The following is a 7,266-nucleotide window of genomic DNA, read 5'->3' as shown; positions in this document are numbered from 1 at the left end:
GAGACCCTGAGGACATTACTAATGATGTCCCTCCACGTCATGAGGACCCACCGTCTCAGCCACCACCACCTTCTCGTCCAGTTCATGCGGCGGCTTCATACGCTGACATTTCTGAGCGCCTTACCCGATTCGAGCAACAGTGTTTTTAGCACTTTGATAACATTGATGCTACTTTACAGCAAATTTGTTAGCACTTCCACATCTCGTCGCCACCCCACCTTGCAAACCACCTAGCGATGAAGATGTTTAAAAACTTTTATTTATTATTTTATGTTTTTATTTTTATTCTATTTTAAGACTACTTTTTATTTTTTCTTTAAGCTTATTTCTATTAGATTTTATAATTTTTATTTTAAAATTATCAATTTAGGCTATTCCTTTACAAGTAATTATGCTTCCTTATATTCCCTAAAAGGTTCCTGATTCTATCACAGTTATAAAGAGCTCCTCAGCTCATCATCACATAGGAACTAAAAACTTCACCGGGAAAGGTTCTCCACGACTGCCATGTCCTGCTCGACCACGACCATAGCTACCACCATATAATATTCTTTTAGCACAGGACTTATGGACTAATGAAACTCTACCACCATCTGAGTATCCTCCTCCACTCTCACGCTGATTATTCTCCAGAACTCCAGTTCAAGGAATTCATTCATCATTCAGGAAGTTTCACTTCTCCCCCTATCTTATGATTATAAATCTATCTTTTTCAATATATCTACCTTTGTACATTGAGAGCAATATACATCTTAAGTGTAGGGGGTCTTTTATATCAGAAAAATCCCTGAATTTTGTTTTATTTTCATGCGATCTTCTCATATCATTATTAGAATGAATTCCAATTAGTCTATAATGTTTATTGATATATCTTGAATTAAAACATAGGCATTTATGCATTGATTGTTTAAACTTTAAGACATTAGGGAATCAAGCATGATAGGTTGAGTTTTGAAGAATTAAAAACTTTTAGGTTGTTTCCCCAAGTTTAGATATTGTTTTGAGTTGGAATTCACAAGTTTAAACATCAAAAAGCCATAATTTTTGTGAGATCTTGAGCCTTTAGAGCATCTATTGTTTCTTTCATGCTCACTTTCATTATGAGTGCGTCAGTATTGAATTGTTATTCTAGAACTTGTTTGATTATGCATGTCAAGACCACACCATTTTATTTGATATGTCAAAATGACAAAGACTCTTAGGTTTAACCCACTCACTCCATAAAAGCCTACCTTCACAATTAACCCTTAGTGAACCCCCTTGAGCCTAACAACCCATTCATTGATTTACCCTCAATATTAACCCATAACATTATTGTTGAAATCCCATAAATTAATTTGATCCCTATTTTTGTTGCCATTTGAGTTGGAATAGTTTCTTAGCTATGTTTTATTCTATTTTGTAATTTGAATTTTTCTTAAAAAAAATACATGTATACATATTAGTAGTAGAAATCTTCTGAGCTAAAGAAGTTAAATTCCATATTCTAAGAAAAAGCTCTATTGTATGCAATTGATGACTAGTCATTTTTCTAGTTAGGCAATTTTTCAATTCAATCTCGATTCTAACCCTTTCTTTTAGCTTGTGATCACACCCTCTAACCATAGCCACGTTACAACCCTCTAAAGAACTTTTGATTGATTTTTCATCTCAATTTATAGTGGTGGAGATTTGATTTTCATGCAAGCCTATGGTAATGACTTTTCATTATTGACTATTGAGTGTTTCATTTATTGTACTTAAACACCTCGAGTGATTTGAGTGAATCTTTAGAGAGGATGTGAATCTCTGTGATATTTTGAATCAAATATAATTACTTAGATGAGGGGAGACACCTATGTTTTCATGATAAAATGCCCAACTTGGAATGTTTGAAACGTTGATGTTCTTTTAGTCAAATTTTCAACGTTTGATTACTTATGGATTAGTTTGAGATATTATTAATAAGAATTATAAGTTGAGAAGAATTTATTTTGATTAAGATTTGAGGATTTTGCTTGGGGACAAGCAAATGCTTAAGTGTGGGGGTATTTGATAAACCGTAATTCATAAATATTTCTATCCCATGCTTAGCAGATTTTGTGGACGATTTTTCTTAAAATTTGGTGAATTCGATGCTCTTAATGCCTTAATTTCATGTTTTATACTTAGGTGAGCATAGGAGAGTGAAAGGAACGAGAAACGGGCCAAAAACAGAGAAAATGGGCCAACGTACGAAATCAACACGGCCTGGACTTCCTCACACGGGCAGACCACACGGCCGTGTCAATTTGGAAAAATTGAAGCACGACTCATACGAGTAGACCACACGCCCGTGCCTATTTAACAGACTTGACCACAGCCTGAAGTAATCGGACACGGGCGAGTCACACGGGCGTGTCCCTGTCGAGCCCAAGCAGAGTCCTATTCGGAAAAGGCCATTTTTGAGGGCTCTTAGGCATTCCAAAGCCTTTAAATAAACCCTAGAAGAGGAGAAGAGGGGGGACGCACAGGAGGAAGCAATAAATTGCTCAAGAAACGCCGATCGATCCATCTCAGGAGTCAGATTCACCATCAAGACTAAAGATCTCCCTCCAAATTCTGTCAGGAGTTTTGGGTTTCCTTATGTTTTGTTATTTTTATTCTTTTGAGATGTTTTCTTTCATTAGTATGAACTAAAACCCCTAAATACCTAAAGGGAATGAAACCTAAGACGGATCTTGTTATTATTATCTGAACTGTATGATAAATACTTGACTTGTTCTTAATTATGTGATCTTAATTCTTGTTTTGATATTCCAGGATATTGATTCAAGTTAAGCTCTTATTCAGAGGAGGAATAGACCCTGTTTAAGAGTAAATTTGTCATAGTTAAGCGGAGTTGATTGTGCGCCTAGAGATAGGGTGACAAGATTTTGCCGAATTAGGGTGAAACCTAATAAGGGGATCCATAGATCGAGTTAATGCAACCCTAAGGCGTTAATTAGAAAGAGATTTCAATTATTCAATCTAGGGTTAGACGTTGTTAGTCTCGAGAGAGATAATAATATAACTTAGGGATTCTACGGAACAAGTTGAATGAATAAATCGTCCGATTCAGAGTCAAATAACAAGTGAAGTCCAGGTGGATTTTTCCTTGGGTATTGTCTCAATCAATCAAGTTTTCCAAAAAGTATTTTCCCCAAATTTTTTTCTGTGATTTCTTAGTTTAATTAATTAGTTAGATAAACAAAACCCTTTTATTTTTTTTAGGCTAGATAATAAAAAGAAAGTTGATACTAGTACTTTTAGTTCCTTTGGGTACGATAATCCGGTCTTGCTAAAGCTATACTACTATTCGGTAGGTACACTTGCCTTCATCATGATAATAGTTAGTTTCAAGAACGATTCATTATAAAATATTTAAAACTTGTCACGAATATCACGTACCAGGAGACCCCCTAAAATTCATTTTAATTAACCATTTCTCCTTAATCCATTTACTAATTAAGGCTATATTAGCTAAGTTTTATCACTTTAATCATATATATACAATTTTAATTAATGTAATTACAACCAATAAACAAACATTCAAAATCATGCTTAACAAAAAATAATTAAATCATACAATTGACTTACCTTTGCCAAAAAGCTATCCACTCCTTGACAAGCTACAATTAAAATGTATTAGTGAAAAATTCATGCTTCAATCACCATGATATCACTTAGCAACGTACCATAATCCACACAACATTTAACCATAAAATTAATCATTAAAAAACAAGTATAACATCTTAAAATTAAAATCCAAATAAAAGCCCCAAATGTCCATTACAAGTACATCAAGTTATCCCAATTGAGTGCCACAATGCCATCAAATGGTTGTAAAGAAGAGTCCTTAGTCTATACTACCAAATAGCCTTAAATTGGATCAACCTTGCCGTTGCTCTTCAACTCCCCAAAGCTGAAAAAAAAAACCTCTACACAAAGCTAAGGGTGTGAGCTGAGAAAGCTCAGTAAGTGGAGATAAATTCAATACGTAAATCACACCAAAAATATACTTAAACCAAGGCAAATCATGTATCAAATTTTGAGTATATGAATCATAGTTTCAATTATATTTTCATGCTTAATTATAGCATTCAATTGATTGAAATTTCCAACAAAAATGTAACATCAGAACATCATAATTCCATATGTTATTCCACGAGTAAAAATCACATTTATTATGACATAAGGAAACACAATTTAATTAAAAAACAAACATTTATATTGGCAAATGACATCCATGGAAAATTATAAACATGTGATCATGCATTGGATAAATAGACTATCGATCTCCCAAATATCGAATACAATACTTTGGCTGAGTGTGTCGTAGCCACACACTCCTTTATGTCGCCTCGAAATCACCAATAACTAAGAGGAGAAAAAGGCTCAACACTCCCTTATTAGTTCCAACAAAATAAATACTCCTAAAGTCATATGCTCACAAATAACACATACAGTGGTGAGTACTCACTAATCTTATGATATGCCGTCTATATCCAATGGATCCATCATGCAATGTTTCCAATATAACCAATCATACAGGGCATAAAAACTGATATTTAAGCACTTAATTCATGATATAAAAATTTAATTTAAATCATGTCATTTAGCAATTTTAGTACCAACATAGATAATCACAAAAAGTGTTTTTGTCCATGCATCTAAAATGAATCATAAAACCATCATCAAGTGCTCTAATATATAGTAATCCATGCTCCAATTATTATTCAATACAATCCAAATCAATCATACCAAACACACAATTCACAATTTCCATAAATCATTTACCAATATGCTTATATAAAATTAAAATCAATTTTAATAATCTGAACCATTTGAGATACAATTGAATCATTAGAAACACAATAAAAAACCTTAATTTAGAATGTAAATAGGCATGTTTTTTTACCTCGATTATGATTAACAATGGCCTTTCCTCGTTGTGGAGCTTAAACAGAGATAAAATACATGTTGAAGCTATCATTAACTACAAGAAAATAAAAAAAAATCATGAACTGCACGAATCTAATACGCCTCTCTAATCTACCTTACCGAAAACTCATGGTATAGCCAAAACACAAATTTCAGGCCCTAAATGACATTCTCTACATCAAAAACCATTCCTAAACATCATTTCTAATCTGTCAACAAAAAATTGAAGCATCAAATTCATCAAACAAACAATTTTATAAATTTTCGAAAAATCAACTCATGTTTTTAGTTAAAAACGGATTTGTCAAAATCGATACAAACCATTTCATAATTCACCACTCTGACATTTCAAGACAATATATTTCTGTTTACAATTCACCACTGCATCATATTGGGTTAACCAATCCATTCCCAAAATCACATCAAATTCATCGAATGACAATAACATCAAGTCAGCCAAAAAACAATAACCTTTTACCATCAACGGACAATTTTTACAAACTTTATCCACCATAACACACTGGCCCAGGGGGTTTGAAACTTTAACCACAAATTCAGTGAATTCAATGGGTAAATTTTTAGCAGACACTAAGTTTGTGCATATGTATGAATGTGTGGAACCAGAATCAATCAATGCAGTAATATCAGTATCAAGTAGAGAAAAGGTACCGGTAATGACATTTGGTGTAGAAGCATCTTCTCTAGCATGAATAGCATATGTTCTTGCAGGTGCTCATGCCTCAGATTTAACTGCTGTATCACTGGTAGTACGACGACTACCATTAACATTACCAGGGTTACGGGGTGGTCTACCTCTCGAAACAGGATTACTCGGCTTTGGAGCTGGTTCTATTTCTTTTTCAACTCTTTCGAGACAATCTCTGAGAAAATGGTCAAATGAACCACATCGGTAACAAGCTCCACTTCTCAAATGGCATTCCCTAAAATGAAATTTGTTGCAATGCGTACACTTTGGTTTGAGATTACTGACACTAACCACACTGGTTATAGGAGATGAAAACCTCAAGTTAGAGCATTGAGAGCCTCACTCTTTTCTAGAATACCCAGTAGAGGTAGTAACACGATCATAATACTTCTTTATTTTCTTAGAAGAAGATAATTGTGACTTGCTCATAATCCTTTTTCCAGAAACTCGAGCCTCTCTTTCAGCTTGTTTCTTTTCTTTACTTAATTCCTTAGATTTGTGTGCTCGATCGGCTAACACCGTAAATTCCCTTATTTCGAGAATTTGGAGCAATAACTTGATATCTTCAATTAAACCCTCTTAAAAGTGTTTACACATCTCAGCCTTGGTTAGAACCCATTCTCTGGCATATTTGCTCAACTGAACAAATTCTCATTCATACTCAGATACAGTCATGTCTCCCTGCTTGAGTTCTAAAAATTCTTTCTTTTTCTAATCCATAAATCTCTGACTAACATATTTCTTCCTAAATTCGGCTTGGAAGAATTCTCATATAACGTTCTCTCTTGGTGCAACTGAAGTTATGGTATTCCACCAATGATAAGTTGTATCTCTTAGTAGAGATACTACTTTCAGACATTCAGCAGGTGTACAAGATAATTCATCAAAAATCGGATGGTATTTTCTAGCCAAAATTTAGCCCTTTCTGGATCATCATCTCCAGTAGCTCTAAATTCTTCCGCCCCATGCTTAAGGATTTATCTATCGAAGGCTTACCTATTCTAGCGGGTTCAGCACCCTGTGGTACCTCAGGAGCCAGTTGAGAAGCAGGTGGGGGAGGTCGTTGTACATCGGGATTTCTTCTTAAATACTCAGTGAACAATTCATTCATCAATTGAAAGAAGGCCTGTTTTGCCTCCTCACTTCAGCCCTCAGATACAGGTCTAGCTTGGTTGGATGACATTACTATATGAAAAACACATTTAAAATGATCAGGAGACATCACACTATCACAAATTATATAATGTTATGTATAGCTAAACTCGTGTTTGCTACGTTAAATCTGAGAATCGACTAAACCATAGCTCTGATACCACTAAATGTTACACCCATAACACGTATCCGTCGCTGGAAAAGAGTTACGGAGCATTACCAAAACTTTTAGAACATTTACAAATAAATCACGTCAATCACTGTTCATTTCCTGAGATTATTCAAAATGTCCCTTAAATAGATCCTCGAGGCCCAATATGAGCATAAAATCGAATCGGGACTTAATCGCAAACTCTAAAAATTTTTTGTGACATTTCAAAAATTTTCCAAGGTGCAGGGCTCACAGCCCATGGGACCCTGGGACATGCCCGTACTGCAGGCCGTGTTCGACCCCGTGTAACTCTCTG

This window comes from Gossypium arboreum, chromosome 6, assembly GCF_025698485.1.
Source record: "Gossypium arboreum isolate Shixiya-1 chromosome 6, ASM2569848v2, whole genome shotgun sequence".
Lineage (NCBI taxonomy): Eukaryota > Viridiplantae > Streptophyta > Magnoliopsida > Malvales > Malvaceae > Gossypium > Gossypium arboreum.
This window is presented reverse-complemented; position numbering follows the sequence as displayed.